Raw genomic sequence first — 16,253 nt, forward strand, 5'->3', positions numbered from 1 at the left:
TAATTCTTAACAAAACGGCATATCTAAAAGGTTAAATTGATGGATGTTTCGTGCTGTGATTGATTCTGGCTCGATTGTGCTTTAACCAGCCGACATGTTAATTAAAATTGATATATTGTTACATCTCTTGCTAAAATCTAGTTACTAGGTGACTCAAATGTGACTATAGGTGACTATACCACTAAAGTATATATATAAAGACACCACTAAAGGTGACTAAAATCAATACTTCGTTTTAGTTACATGGTTATTAATTGAATTAAAGAATTGGACCATGTTGTGATTGCTATTAAAGATAGGTCTGATGTGATAAAAAGTCTGCAGTCATTTTATGAACCACTCATCCTCACATGGGTCATGGGCTGAGGCGTTGGAGGGTATCCCAGCAAAGACTCGTTTGGCACAGCCAATTGCAGGGCACAATGAAGCGGACAACCATTCATAATACCCGGAGAAAACCCACACAGGCCCAGGGAGAACACGCAAATTCCACACACAGAGGACCAACATGGGATTGAACATTCGAGGCCAGAATTGGAAGGCCTACACATTAGCTACTTGGCCGCCGGGCTCCCCTGATAGAAAAGTTTTATGTAGTATTTTTACCTTTATGGGACTTGGCGTGAGTTTTGGCACAAGAAATGCTAAAGTCCAGAGGTTTCCAAGTTGTGTGAAAAGCAAGCAGTGATGTCAACTCCAAGTACATTGTGTGTCTTCTCCCGCTTTATCAGGACAGACAGCTGCCTGTCGAGCACGGAGGGCCGCACATGGGGTGGTGGGGTGTCTGCTGAGAAGCCCGTGACAATGAGGTGAGGGCCGGTGTACACCGGACCTGGCGACGTTGAGCTGAAATGAAATGTAAATGCGGAGACGAGAGCATCTCCTGCCTTTGAGGGACACTGATCTTCTGTGAGGAAATGGAGACACTGGAGCAGGAGACGCAGCCAAACGCAACATGAAAGCTAAGAGCGACCATGACACATGATGGATGTAAACGGAGGGAGACAACACCAGCACCCCTGCCTCCCTCCACTTTCTTCTACCTCAGCCTGCTAAAAAGAATAGACATCAGGAATAACAGCGACATTTTAGTGTTAGAAATTGCATTATCAAACATCCATCATGTAATTAGATAGACATGAAGCCAATGAAAGATTCATTAACTTGAAATAGGATTAGTATCAGTCAGAATTGAATTGTAGTTATTGGAAATTGGTGGTAGAAACAGTTGAGTTGCAACTTGCAAATATCTCAATTTATGGATATCTGTATATACATCTTAAATTTAAAATTTTACCAAATGCATTTGTTCCAGGCAAAGTGATATTGCAGATATCTGAATTAAGGATGACTGGATTGGAAAGTATCAATTGCATAGAAGAAACTGAATAAATGGGATTCAATTCTAAGCAATGATGTATATGGATAAATAATACAAATATGAAAAGTTGTCAAAACATTGGTATCAGTCCTACCAATGTGGAGATTTTAGACCTAAGATTTCTTTTCTGTGCTAATTGGTCCAAAAGCAATACAATAATCTGTCGCCATTTTGCCATTCAACTTCACTACATTGTGGATTTTTTTCCGTGGAATTTTTTTTCACATTTTTTTATTTTGGGGGGATGAAAATCCATTCTGAAATTCGCAAACGGAAGCAACTCCCCTCTCTTCTGTTTGCTACTAGGTCTAGGCACTGAAGAAATTATTTTATCATTTAATTTTTCTAATAGGGGTGACCCTACTTTGCAGTTTTTCGATTATTATACCATGTCTTCTCCACATTAACCTCGATATTCGAGGGATTACTGTACTTCATAGTCAACATTTTTTTTTTTTTTGTAGAAATGCACACGACAAGGCATAACATTAAATTATTGCCATTTATACAGAAGTAAATATATGGGACAATATGATTATTTCAGTATGTTTTTGTGATATTTGTGTTGGGTTGTATGAAATAAACTTGTTCTCATATTAAATAGAGATTTGTGTCTCTAAACTAATGGACAGAAGTCTCAAGCAATCCGATCATGGATAGAATCATGGCGTGTTGATCAGAAAATGAAGGAGGTGACTCCCAGGTATCCACATGCATCTTTCAAGAGAGGACACGGGTCAGACAGGAAGACAGTTGAAAACAATGAAAAGTGACAAGCTCTGAAAGGTGGATAAACAGCTGCAGGCAAGGATGGGCGATTGTTTGTGCTATATAATTTGATACTTACGTATGCTCGGCTTGTGGAAAATAAGCCAGGTGGGGTCATATGTCCCGGAAAACAATACAGTGGACTGCCATTGACGCTTCATATATGAAGTGAATGCAAAATCCGTCCTGTAAACAATAGTGTAGCTATGTTTTTATTTCTCCCTCTCTTTAGGGTCAGAGTTTTTTTTTTGTGCATTCTTTTTATTTTAGTCAGTGTTTTTTTTAAATTTAATTTAGATTTTGTAATTCCATGACTTTTAATTTGTTTGTAATTTGTGCTTCTCTTTATCTGTTCCAAAATATTTCCTATATTGAATTTTGTTGGTTTTTATACAAAATTTACAGTCAATATTGTGTAGTAAAATGGCTCCTAGTTAACAACGACTCATTTGAACGGATCAATTAATTAGCTTCCCAAACATCGCCTTCCTGAGAAAGTAAATTTGAGGCTTTTATTTGTTTGTTTTGTTTTGAATTGATACAAATGAGAAAAATCTACGTATTTCCAATTCATAATGTTTTATTTCTTAGTTGTGTAAACATAAATTATTACATCAGTTAGTTGTATTTTAAAAACATTCTTATTTTAAATGCATATCAATCACCCAAAGGACATTTCACATTTTGTTTTAGTTGATTCCTTCATTTTCTTAATCACTTATCCTCACAAGGGTGGCAGGGAGGTGCTGGAGCATATGCCATTTTATGCAAGTATTTTCCAACATGTGTTTGCAAGTCAAGCACGTTTGATAATGATAAGAGACATGTGATACTGTTATGTGACAGTTCTTTTGGCCTTGAAGACTAAGTGCATATAAGTTAGGTCACACAGATTCAAAAGAAGGGCACATGGGGAAAAATTGCCAAGACTTTTCTTCAAGAAAACGTTTGCACTCAGTTTGCTGCTGTTTTGCTACTACATTCTATTATTCCCTCTGGTTCCCGGCAGTTTCCGATCCTGCTGCCCTGACTGAAGGCCACGATAGGGATCGATTGTTCGAGTAGACACCTCGTCGCCTCGAATCACTTCTTTCTTTGCTATATTCACTGCAATCTGCTCAGGCATCTCAGCAGTGCACCAAATTGGACTGGCTGCCTCATGGTGCGTCCAAAACCCAAACAATGACATCATAAAGACATAGAAAGTCTAAAGTATGTGTGTTACAGATAGTCATCTCCTTACCATTTCTTTCTGATGTTGTCTTTCTCCCTGAGGCCAAAAGCAGCAGATGGCACCGAGTCGGACACAAACACAGCCAAGTGAACTCAAACTTGTCCTCTCAAAGAAATCAATAGCAAACAACTTTCTTCCTGTAATCTGAGCACATGTGGAGTTGTAATAGAGGCACAAGTAGAAAAAGGCAGCATAAAAAGAAGTCAAATCGAGTGAAACAGGATGCTCAAACTGCATCCAAATTCTTCAGATGGAGAACTCAGATTATGAGTGGAAAGTCAAACTTTCAGTTCAATGTATAACTGAAGTCCATAATCTACCAAGATTGATGACCTACATCCTCTTGATCAACAAGAAAATTGTGTCTGCATAATTTTTTAAAAGTAACTGATGACCCAGTTGAATATTTGTACTGCTAGTTTCCAGAATGGTTCTGTTGATTGAATTCATGTTGTCAAACATACGCACCATTTCATAACATAAGGCACAATTTAGGAATTTATTGATGAAAATATCTGTACGGATAAATGTTGCTAAACTTTATGTTGCATTTGGGTTTTTCATCCGCAGGATTTTAAGTGTGTTGTGTACTGAATGCATTGTTATGCTGGATTTAATTTTTCCGATTATTTAGATACAATCAAAATATTAGATGTGGCCTTCAGTATAACAAAGTGACGTATCACAACAATGATAAGAATTCTGTAAAGCAATTTTACAGTCAGTTAAAACATCATTTCTTGTGTGTATCTAATCACAACTGGAATAGTAATACAATTTAAATTCAGTTAATACATCGCATCTACGATAACTCCCATTGGCAGTGAAGAATTAAAATCAACTCAAGTCAAGTCATGTTAATCAGTGTATTTTTGGCAATGTGCAGTCAGTATTGACTTGATCTATCGGGGCTCATATTGAGGGTCTCCTTTCCAGAACTGAGCACAGTGAGGAAGCCGAATGGGGAATGTATAAGAAAGGGGAAAGCAATGGGAAGAGGTGGAATGGGAGGATAATGGTCCACTGCCTGGCTGACAAACAGAAGGTCCCTCCAGAATCAGGCACATGAAAGGGGAGAGAAGGGGTGAGCGGCGGGAAAAAAAGGAGGGGAGTTTGACATGGGCATTCAACCCCGGCAACCTCATACAGCCTCCTGGCTCCCCATCCAGCTCTTAGCAGAAAATCCATCCCTGCTCTCTTAGTATTCCATCCGTCTCTTATAAAGGCTGAGCAGATGCTGCTGTTGGGGTTAGACAAGTGGTCTGCTAGTGAGGCCTTCCTTGGCCAACCGTGTGTGGTGCTTTGCGGCGACTCTTCTCCTCCTCTTCCTTTTTTGGGCCGTGGTGAGCTGACTGGATCAGCCCCATGAACACTTTCATTGGGAACAAATATGGGAAAGCCCACTCGTCCTCCCACCTTTCACCAACAAGCTGCTTAACAGTAACAATGTGTAATGAGGGTGAGGTGATTTAAGAGTGTGTGGGGGGAATGGAGCTTCATGCGAGTCTGTTAAGGACAGGCAGAAAGAGATTTTACAATGACGGTAAAGGTGAGAACATCATACATGCACTCTATATATGCTGTATTTTAAAATTCATCATTGCATATATAGATATATATACACAATACAAATACTTTTGCCAACATACAGATAAATAGTATGACATATTATGACGATAGCTTGACTGGGGCGGGAGGTGGCAGTGAAACATGAACACTCAATGGCAGCCTTTACATTTAAAAAAAGATTTAATGTGTATGTAAACATAAATGGAAGTGAGAGAGTTAACAAATGAACCAATATTGTTTGGGTTATATTTCAATTTCTCAAATTTCTTGTTAATCCTGTGGATCCTTTTATATTATTTTGTTTAATTGTTGTCATTTGACTTTATACAACAAAGATATAGTAAAATTTTAGTTTAAAATCCTTTCAATTATTTGAACAAAATGCATGAAGCAATGTACATAAATAATTCTGATAATAATGCAACAGTATATATTTTCGAGCTTCTCAATAGAAAGATTAATTATACTGCATCTTTACAATAAACTGTGACGGGTTCCATTTATAGTGTGTATATATATTTATATATATATGACTGTATTGCTCCACACTCATGGTAGGTATACTATAGCAAAAATGTGTAATATGATTTGATTTTCTATTGAAAAGTACATTACAAAATAAATTAAATAATTTAGTTTGACGTCCAAACTGGATGAATAGACTTTCACTTCATTTCAATTGGGAATGAGTGTTGTAAGTTATGAGCAGGACGAGTGGTTAGCGCATCGGCCTCACTGGGGTCCAGGTTTTAATGCTAAGTTGATCCTCACTATGTGGAGTTTGCATGTTCTCCCAGGGCTAGGGTGGGATTTCTCTGGGTATACTCCAGTTTCCTCCCAATTCAAAAAAACATGCATGGGGAGCTGCTTGAACAATCTAAAATGCCCCTGAGTGAATGGTTGTCAGTCCCCCACCCCCGACCTGAAATCAGCTGGGATATGCTCCAGCATCCCCCGCAAACTTTGTGAGGATAAACGGTTCAGAAAATAAATGAAAGAATAAGTAATGAGCATGGTCAAGAATTGAATATGCTCTTTCTCAAAATGTTTTAAAACACTTTAACATAGTATTTGTCATTGTCAGGTATAATTGTATTGTGGATAAAATGAAGGTTTTTTTTTTAACACCTTTGCCTTTATAATCCTAATCACTAGTTCCCCACTGTGACCGCTAAACCCCCAACAAACAAAGCCCTTGTTGTCTCCCTCCAAAGTAACCCGTGCTGCTGTCACCTTGAGCCCACCTCGTCATGCCCGTGTGGTCGCTGGAAAGGTCGCAGCTTGTAGTCATGTCATTAACTGTCACTCTTGCTCTCTTCCCTCCCGTTCCACGCGTCTCACATCGTCTCTGTCAAACGTTTCGGTCCCCGGCTCCAAAGCGCAGATCAAAGATGTGAGCATTGCCGGACTTTGAAGGTTAAGAGTAGAGAAAAGTGATCCCCTTCCTGAACAAGGGGTGGGGAGTAGGGGGGGTCTCTCAGTGTTTGTGCATTATCTGATGTGCACATGTGCAGACAGAGAAAAGAGATAAACTGATCAAGGCGGCTCTGCTGGGTGATCCCAAAGTAAATGCGAGTGCTCCAGGCTCTTGTTGTTTGAAACAATTTTGCGGCTAATTGGGGATCTGTTCCACTATCTGAATGCAAAGACTGTGCAGAAATCAAGGCTAAGCATCTTACTGACACTTACAATTTAATCATCTTAATTGATGAATTTGTCATAATTGAAACATTTATTTTGGTTCTTTAAATACTACAGAGAGATTGCATTAAAATGTAAATGTTTTTTGCTGGATTTACATTGCAGATTAAATTTTTCAATTTACCATATTTTCCTTATTTTGCACTGTTCAAACCTAAAACAAAAACATGTTCACTTTGGTGCTGAAGGTGGTTTCAAAAATAAATTAAAGAAAATTTACTTCTATTCCATTTTGATTAGTTTTGTCGCAAGAGATACAAGAAATTTAAAAAAAAATCCCAAAGTGTATTATTGGGATTAAAATGAATCGTGATAAAAAAAATCCTAATATGTATTTTATGGCCAGGCAAGAACCAATACACAGCCCCAGGTTGTAGTTATAGCAAACACTGCTAATATATTACATTGTGCCTATTTAATTTGATGTTTTTTTTTTATTTTACCCTCACTTTAACAGAATAATTTACGTACTCATAAGAAATAACATTTGTTTTAATAGGAAATGTATGCAATCAATGATGGCACCCCTAAAATAAACCCTCACAAAAGGTAAAGAAACAAGACAGTCTCTTGCTGGCTCCACCAAATATGATTGGGCGTTAAAGGTGGAAGGAGGCAGTTAAAACAGGTGTGGTATTTTATATGTTGAGGAGGTGAGGGGTAATCATGGTAAACTTTAATCAGTTCTGATCAATTATTCATGATCAGGGACCTTGCGAGTTGATTTCTAAGATGTCCCATTCTCTTGCTCTCTCTTTTGCTCTCTCACTGACAGTCTTGTATGAATTATTCAGACTGCATTTACACAAAGAACTCCATCTCTGATACCCGATCAGTCACTCAGAAACATTATGCAATGGGGAATGTCAGGAGGAATTGAGGGAAAGTTCTCCTCCGTGTGCGCCACAAAACAAAGCCTCCAATGGCATAACTTTTATCATAGAGTGCAAATTGCACCAAACGTTTAGAAAGGCATGTTTGCCACTTCATCACAAAATTAGGACATTATTTCGAAGGATGGTGGCCTCACAGTTCTGAGATCTAGGGTAAAATAAAATAAGAAAACTTGACAGGTTCAATCCCAGGCTTGGACCTTCCTGTGTGGAGTTTGGATGTTCTCCTCGGGCTTGTGTAGGTATTCTTCGGGTGCTCTGCTTTCCTCTACATCTCTCCACAAGATTGAAAATTGCACCTAGGTATGAGTATGACTGTGAATGGTTGTCCGTTCTCTTGTGCCATGCAATTGGCTGGCCACCAATTCAGGGTATTCCCCGCCTGTTGCACATAGTTTGCTAGGATAGACTACAGCACCCTAGTGAGGATAAACGCTACGAAACGTGATTGAATGAATTTTAAAGCATCTCATTCCAACTATACTATATTAACCATTCTCAGTAGTGATTACTCAAAGCAGATCATTTCAGGGGACACGTCAGGACTGAATGACAGTACTCACAGATATGACAGATAAAAAAAAAAAAAGAAAGATCCAATGACCTTTGAATGTTGGTTAATGTCTGGGTGTCTGCGCCTTTCCCACATCTTTCTCATCTCTGTCCCAGATGGATTTGTGAGACAGAAGGTTTTGTGAAACAATCCCTCTGGCGTTTCAGCTTACAAAATCTTACCATCCGGCTCTCTGTAACCAACTGTCTCCAAGGCAGTTTGTTCTCACTTCAGACTCACAATATGTGGAAGCTTCCCTCTTAACACTATTTGCTCTGACAGAAAAGCACACGGGCAGCATGGCTGGAGCGGCTGTCTCCTGATCAGGTTATATCGGTTTATTTGCTGCCATCCCAGAGGCATTGTCCGAGTCACAAAGTCATCTCACTTCTGATTACTTACAAACTAAAACATGGACTACATTGAATGTAAACCATACATTTTCTCTGTAAATAAACAGTCATTTGCCCTCCATAGTTGTGTTTTCCAAAGGTCTTTCCAGGACACACCCCAGTCCAAGCACATAGTACAAGGACGAAAGAGACATAGGCATGACAAAGGGTACTTCCGTAAAGGAAAAGTAGATAAATAGTAGATGGCAAAGGAAATGAGAAAGTGTAATTCTCACTCAAGACAATTTGTCACGCTGGTCCTGACAGCCAGCAGCCATAAGTCACCTAACAATCACACTCTATAATTCAGAGGGATCTCTTACGTCCTCCCTCCACACTGCCCGCCCTTGCCAAGCAATCACATGGCGTGAGGTCACAACAGAAGCCCAACAATGACATGTTCAAGTCCTGGCACACCACCGTTTTTGTCATTGTTTTACCTTTCTTTACAATTTTAGTTGTTGTAATATAAACATTATTGGTACTTAAATAAAACAAAATGCAGAAAGTCTGATTGGAAATAGGCCACCCAATAGTGGTGGTGGGGATTCTTTTGCCTGACTCCGGTGTGGGCAGTGCGGGATTGATTCCCACTCCATGGCCAACTGTCTAGGGTGTAGTCCGCCTTTCGCCTGAAGTCTTCTCGTATACGCTCCAGCACCCCGTGACCTTGACAAGTGGTGTTGAAAATGAAATGACTGGAAATGATGGCTACTGTTTAAGTGACTACCTCCATCTAGTGTTGAAGCCAGGTATTGTAAAATTGTAGGCTGAATTTAAGATTCTTTTCTGGGCTGTTTTCAATGATATTTTTACAATTTACTGTGAGCCAGTAAAATCTAGGCAGCAGCCGTTGCTAAAGGAATGAAGGACTTTGAAGACCACATAGATTAGAATTCAATGCCAATTATTATTTAAATTTCACAGACAAACTTGCAAAAGAACAACTTCAAAAATGTAAGAAAATTCACTTAGCAGTCAGAATGTTCTTTTTTTAACTTCACTTGGACATTTCTCAATACGATCGTGGGAATGCCTTCAATTAATGGCTTTTCTTGAAGCCGATCCAGTTGAAATTGATAGCTTGTCAATTGCCATCAATGGCACTGAAGCATGAACATTTATTGACTAAATTTTGGATTTTCTTGAGTTACTGTAGGGGAAAAGCCAATCAATGCCCATTTGATGAGTTAAATAGCCATTGTCTGGCTATCTATTATTCATGTAGAAGAGTTCATTGGAGCAGAACGGCAGACTTGATTTTGACTGACTGAAGAATACGGCTGTTATAACGACATGTCTCGGTGTGGCGATCTGGACAGTCCATTCATTCTCGTCTTGTTGCTGTCAGAGCAGCCCTGCACACGACTGATGACCACTCTGTGCAGTGGGTGTCCATCTGAATGATCAAAATGTGTGTTTGTGTCTGAATGTGAGAACATATTGATTTCTATGGCACCCTTGGGGTGTTCTGCTAGCTGTACTAGTGAGTTGGGAATGTTCTGATCATTCTTTACATTTCTAGACTGGACTCTGACGTACAATACGTGTTCTTGCTGTGTTTCGACCTTTTCCCTTCAGAACATCCCTTTAGTCAGTATCTGATCACCTGTGGAGTGTGCTCATGGCACAGCTGGGCATAAGAGAGGAATCACCAGCCATTAAGGGGGGCACACCTAAAAAGTCATTGTTTACCCGTTTTCTGCTTTATAGCACGACTCATTTAGCACCAATGATTTTTTATCCCCCGCGAGGCCTTCTGCTTTGTCTGCTCCAAATTGGGGATGGCAAATAAGTAGTAATGGAAGAGAACGGAGGGAGTGACGGGGGTCTAGGGGGATCAGCCAACATCTTTCTGTCATCACTTTGGAAGGTTGCGACCCCAAAGCACGGTGGCACAGAGCTGCTAAATTATTCAAGTTGTGTCTCAAGCCCCCCCATCTCGGGAGGAGACCTGTGATTGGTGTGAGCAGACTGACTGACATTTGCACATGAAAATCCCCCCCCCCCCCCCCCCACCCTCAAAACACCGGTATACTCCAAGGAAACACTTCAAGAACCATACATGGTTCCTACAGTGACGGGGTAGAAGAAGAGCAAAGACATTTAAAAATTATATGTTTTAAGGCTGCAATTGAAAAAGCACATCATTCCTTATTCTAAGATCAGCATCAGGTCCAATAAAGAATTAAAATGTATTCAGCCAGTGAAAGTGTTACATTATTTCAATATGATAAATAATACATGCAATGCGAGCAAAATTACCATGCTTTCCGGACTCCAAGATTTTTTTTAATTTAAATACCTTGGAAGGGCCTACGACTTATTCTGTGACTGATGTTTTTTTTTTTTCCCACACTGGGAGCAACGGAAAGGGCACACCGGTTGTTATTTTGTGTTATTTAGACAGTAGTCTGAATAAATATGTGGCAAAAAGAGATGCTTATTTAGCAGGCTCAAGGCCTGCTTGAATGAAATGTGACTATAGCATGGCATTGCTTTAAAAATATACAGGATTATTACAGTAAAATAACCCTCTAAATTTTTCTCAGGAAAGAATAAGCACACATGTTAAATGTTCTGGCAAAAAGTTCAGATAAAAAAATTGTCTGGCAAGGGGGAGATTACTTCAAGTTTCATACCACCCATGCTTTCCATATTATCAAAAGAAAAGGGAATGGCATAAATTGCTCAATTGTTCCATGGTTTGGGTATTTCTGGCAGCCTATGAAACAGAACTGCATGTATTTATCAATAATGTGACAGCTGATCAAAGCAGCAGGATAAACACTGTTTGGGGCAATGTTAGCTGCTCAGGTTCAATCAAAAGCTTCATAAGTAAAAGAAAAAAGTCAATGTGCTCGAGATTTACAACCTACAACTGAAAGTAAACCTGATTTGGATGAAAACACAATTTGGAGATGAATGTCTTATTTAAAAAAAAGAAGAAAAAACAACTAACCTCATTCACAGAGCAACAAAGATAGGTATCATGTAAATGTCACAAACTTTTATGGACCTGATTGTATCTTCACATGTCTATATCTTAACACAGCCACACTTTAATTAAATCTGTAGAGCTATTGATTGAACACACCCCCTTGCAGTGCACAGTGAGTACAAGATGGACAGCGCATAGGATGGAGAATGAGAGCATTCTTGTGTATGCTGGACCATCTTTGTGAGCTGGGTGGGTGCACACAGAGTATAACTGGCACTGTTGGGAGGGAAGAGGAGGAAGAGGATGAGGAGAATGCAGCTCAGGCAAGGGAGGGGAACATGCTAGGAGGAGGTAAGGGTGAAGCACTGGACAGATGACAAATTGTGATTAATAAATGTGGTTTCGGATAGCAATATGGAAGCTTCTTATTAATAGAGAGAATTAGAGTGGCCGTGCAACTCAATCTACACACTGCCACTCAGCATCAGGCATCATAATCAGAGTTTAATGGAACAGCACGGTACCGAGATGTACACCTGTGCACGTGTTGCTTACAAATGGACACTTATTGTCTGAGCTCATATGCCGGCTGTGTGTGTCAGGGAGAAAATGATGCATGGGAGGTAGAAATATGCACACATTTATTGACATGATTTTAGGAGTAAAATGGGTGTTTGCAGTGAAGGTCAAATTGAACTGGAAAATGACTGAGTTTTTAGTTTTGGCTCGAAAGCCACAGTGGTACACATTGTTTGCCTTGGTTTTTGCAGAAGAAGATTTAAATTTAGTGTGATTCAAACTGTGTTTACAGTAATCTAAGTTTAATTTAAAGTTTATGTTATGTTACGAGCGTATTAGTCAAGTCTCTCTCCTGTCCTTTCTCTCTTTCTCTCTCTGTCTGTACTGAATAATGTCACATTTTAGTATTCAACATCATAGCCACTAGATAAGTATTTGTTACTTTGTGAGTAGCTGGTGAATTAGAAGCAATAAAAATGTTTTTCCATTGTAATATCCTGTTTTTTTGGTGTTTTTTCAGAGGGTGTGAACAAATTAATTGTTCATTTCTATGGGAAAATTAATTGTTCATTTCTATGGGAATATACGACTAAAATTGACATACGAGCTCGGTTCTGGAACGCATAAAGCTCGTATCTCAAGGTATTACTGTACTGCCTAATTAAATACCTGAAAATCTTCAGATGGAGCATGAAATTGGCACCAATTTTAAAAGGTCAAGGCTGTGTTTTTATTAAACCTTTAAAGCATCTTCATGGTTCAACTTCATTCATTCCACTGGGTGAATTTTAAAGACTGCCACCATCCCTCAAAGTGCCCCACCTAATTGCTTGGGCTTTTTAGTAGACGCAAACTAAATTTGACTTGAAGATTAATAACAGTGGTCCCTCTAATGGGCAACTCAGGAGGGCTCCCGTAATACATTTCTACGGAAAGGAGGTCATTTTATTTTTCACTTAAGCAGACGTGAGTAGAGATTGTATTCCTCTTGTGTACAAGTCCTGCAAATTAATTGGCATTAGATTGATCCCATAGTGACGCTCTACCCCCAACGACTTCAAATTGATTTGGATTTACAAATATGTCGTTGATATTGCAAAGAAAAACAACTCCATAGCGTGATTCCTGCTCAAATTAACTGTGGAACATGCGAGCGAAAATATCATGTCACTGTTCCTGTTCTTTAGAATTGATGAAGATGATGATGCAGTGAAACTGTATTTGTAGCCTTCTCAAATTAGGACCATGAAACCAATTTGCCACTAGCTAGATTTAGCACGATTCATAAAGCCGTGTACAGATGCACCCATAGCTATATCACTAAAACAAATACCGTATTTTCACGACTATAAGGCGCACCGCATTATAAGGCGTACCCTCCATGAATGACATTTTTTCCATATATAAGGTGCACTGTATTATAAGGCGCACTGTATTATAAGGCGCACTGTATTATAAGGCGCACTGTATTATAAGGCGCACTGTATTATAAGGCGCACTGTATTATAAGGCGCGCTGTATTATAAGGCGGACTGTCTATTTTGGAGAAAATGTAAGACTTTTAAGTGCGCCTTATAGTCGTGAAATTACGGTAATTGCTATTGACTTCCAGGTATGAAGACTCACTACACAGTCACCTCTAGAGCCAGCCATTGTTGATGTTTTGGATTTTTTTGTATAAAATCTTGCAGTGGGGGAGGAGCTATATGATAGAAGATTTTGTAAACTAAGATGGCATCCGCATATTTAACAGTATTGTTTCAGTTCAGGTGTTTGTGTTTTTTAAATATTCCACAGTGGTGGTTTTTCTTCCACCCTTATAAATTGGTTTGTTTGGTTACAGTTATCTCTACTGTATTTGAAATTTGCATTGGTTTCATAATCCTAAAAAGAGAAAAGAATAATAAAAGAAATAGAGAAGCGAGCAATTACCTTTTCGCAGCACAGTGCAAGAGAAAGTGTTACTCTGCATGCTGACAATTGATTTATTTTGTGGCGTGCAGTTTCTAAATGTTACGCGTTAAAAGCGTAGCGTTATTTAATGTTGCTGCGGTTGCTTGATTTGAAGAATTAGTATCGGAAAACCAAGCGGACTAAGCAAGCGTAGCAGTGAAGAAATATAACATGAATAATGTGGCCATAAATATAAGTCTCTATTTCTCCTTTTATTTGTTTACACAGAGCATTCGGAACAATAAATGCCTGTGCACAAAAAGACTGAAGTTTAGTTGCTATATCTTAATATGTGAAATTAATCACCAAAGTGCCTTACAGCCATTATTTATCCTCCTGTGGCTTGTGTTTTGTTTACGCCGACAAGGAAGTTTTGTGCAGGAATCAGCCACACAATAAAGCCATTGCAATGACACATTAAGTCAATGCAAAGAATATTACTGGAATGAAGTCACTCTGAAGAAGGGAGGAGAAAGAGAGACAGACCGTAGAGAGACATGCACATATTTCAATATTAATCACCACAGTAATATTTTAACAGGCTGTAAAAATCCAATTGTGGGCATATTGCTTCCATAACAAAAGGTGATCTGCCCTTTTTTGGCGCACAGTTGGAGTAATAATTGTAAATAATAATAATGATCATAATAATAATAATCTCCTGGCACACAAGGCTTTCAGTAGAATCATTGCAAAAATCTGTCAGCAAAATCTGGCCCCTTATTAAAATTATCCATCCCTCCATTTTTCCATATATAAGAATGGTGGTGATATGACGTGATTGATGAAAAATGAGTTATCAATACCGTATGTAGACCTGTCTCCATTGGTCCCACTGCATTTCTATTAAACTTTAAAGTGACCATTGAGTCTGTCAGATGGGAGACGTGGGACACTCAAGAAATGTTGATATGAGTTTAAATCAGCCCGACATTTCGTTCCTGAGATGAGAGAATGTCACTTGTGGATGTGACGCGTTTTAGAGTACAACTGACCTTTGGTCAAATCACAGTCTGGACAACCACAGTAAAGCGCAAAACTGTGCTTAGTTGAATTCAATAACACCTTTCAAAATATGTGTACACTTGATGTACAAGTGTCACACATTCGTTGGCAAGGTGAAGTGAAATGTTTTTTTTTTTTTTTACCTGAGCCTATCCTTCTGATTGAAACAGTTTTTTTTCTTTCTCCTTAAGCTTCTACCAATGTAGTCAATGCCTGCTCTCTGAACATGCCCAAAATAGGATATTGTAGGTTAACTCTGTCCCAAAAATCTTTAAGCTTGGCTTACAACTAAAATTTAATAGAGGCTTTAATAACAACTAAGATGATATGTTATGGTATTGTTTTGTTGGACAATTTACAATATTGGCCGATAATATAAGGTAGTACACCACAATTCATTTTGGCAATTTTTTTTGTTCCTTCCTTTTGATCATAGACATTTTTCTGTTTCATTTTTTTTATTTTACTTTATTTTCTAACCGTTATCCCACCGCAGGGTCTTCCAACAAGAAATGAAATATACAATTTAATCAACATACCGAAATGTCTCAAGCTATCTTTTAGGCACAGAAATCATTTGATATTTTATAACTTTTCCTCAAGGCGTAGCTTATGAGGAAACCAATTTCTTTCCCAATTAGTTTCAGTTAGGATATTTCAACTATTACTTGAGTACAGCTTTTAGATTCTTTAAGTAAAACTGCTAATGGTGACTAAAATCGTTTTATATGTGGGCCTTTGTTCACACATATTATGCAGGGTTTTTTTTTGCACTTCATAGGTTCAGCTCAACATGTTGGATGGGATGTCTCGCTAATGAGGGCAAGCAACACACATACACACGCAGACATGGTCGAGGGAATATTTACAGTCTGCCCTCCGTTACTCACAAATCATGGCCAGGCAGCCGCTCTCGCCTTCCTCCGTCCTCGGCTCCTCATGCCAGAAGATGAAAACATCTGCTTTTGTTTTACTACACTTTATCACACATTTTGCTTCAAAGAGCTTTCATTGTAAAAAAAAAAAGTGGAATGAAACTCAAAATGACTGCCAAGAAGGTAAGATAAGCAACAGTGTGAAAGAGATTCTAAGTCTAATTTAGATGGAAATAAAGCACTCGGAAAGCAGAGCACGCAAAGCACACCAAAGGCTACACTAGTTGTCATCATGATTTGTTGAATATTTTTAAAACCAACAGTTGAATGCTGCTCATTCTGTAAAGTTTTTTATTTTGACAACTAACACAAAATTAAACTTACCCTTGTATCTTTCGTAATTTGTGTATAATTATCTCATCATCATCAGTATTCATTAATTATTGGTTGGTATGTATCTCATAATGTA

The 16,253-nt window shown here is 38.7% G+C and overlaps 1 long non-coding RNA gene across 1 annotated transcript; it reads right to left on the reverse strand.

The window, feature by feature from the left end:
- Nucleotides 1-445: 445 nt before the first annotated feature.
- On the reverse strand, nucleotides 446-4,736 carry LOC144196391 (uncharacterized). The gene is made up of 3 exons (XR_013326255.1): nucleotides 3,393-4,736; nucleotides 2,229-2,335; nucleotides 446-1,052 (listed from the first exon to the last, which is right to left on the reverse strand). It is a non-coding gene; the product is annotated as an uncharacterized LOC144196391 (long non-coding RNA).
- Nucleotides 4,737-16,253: the final 11,517 nt, after the last annotated feature.

Source organism: Stigmatopora nigra, chromosome 1, assembly GCF_051989575.1.
Source record: "Stigmatopora nigra isolate UIUO_SnigA chromosome 1, RoL_Snig_1.1, whole genome shotgun sequence".
In the NCBI taxonomy this organism is placed as follows: domain Eukaryota; kingdom Metazoa; phylum Chordata; class Actinopteri; order Syngnathiformes; family Syngnathidae; genus Stigmatopora; species Stigmatopora nigra.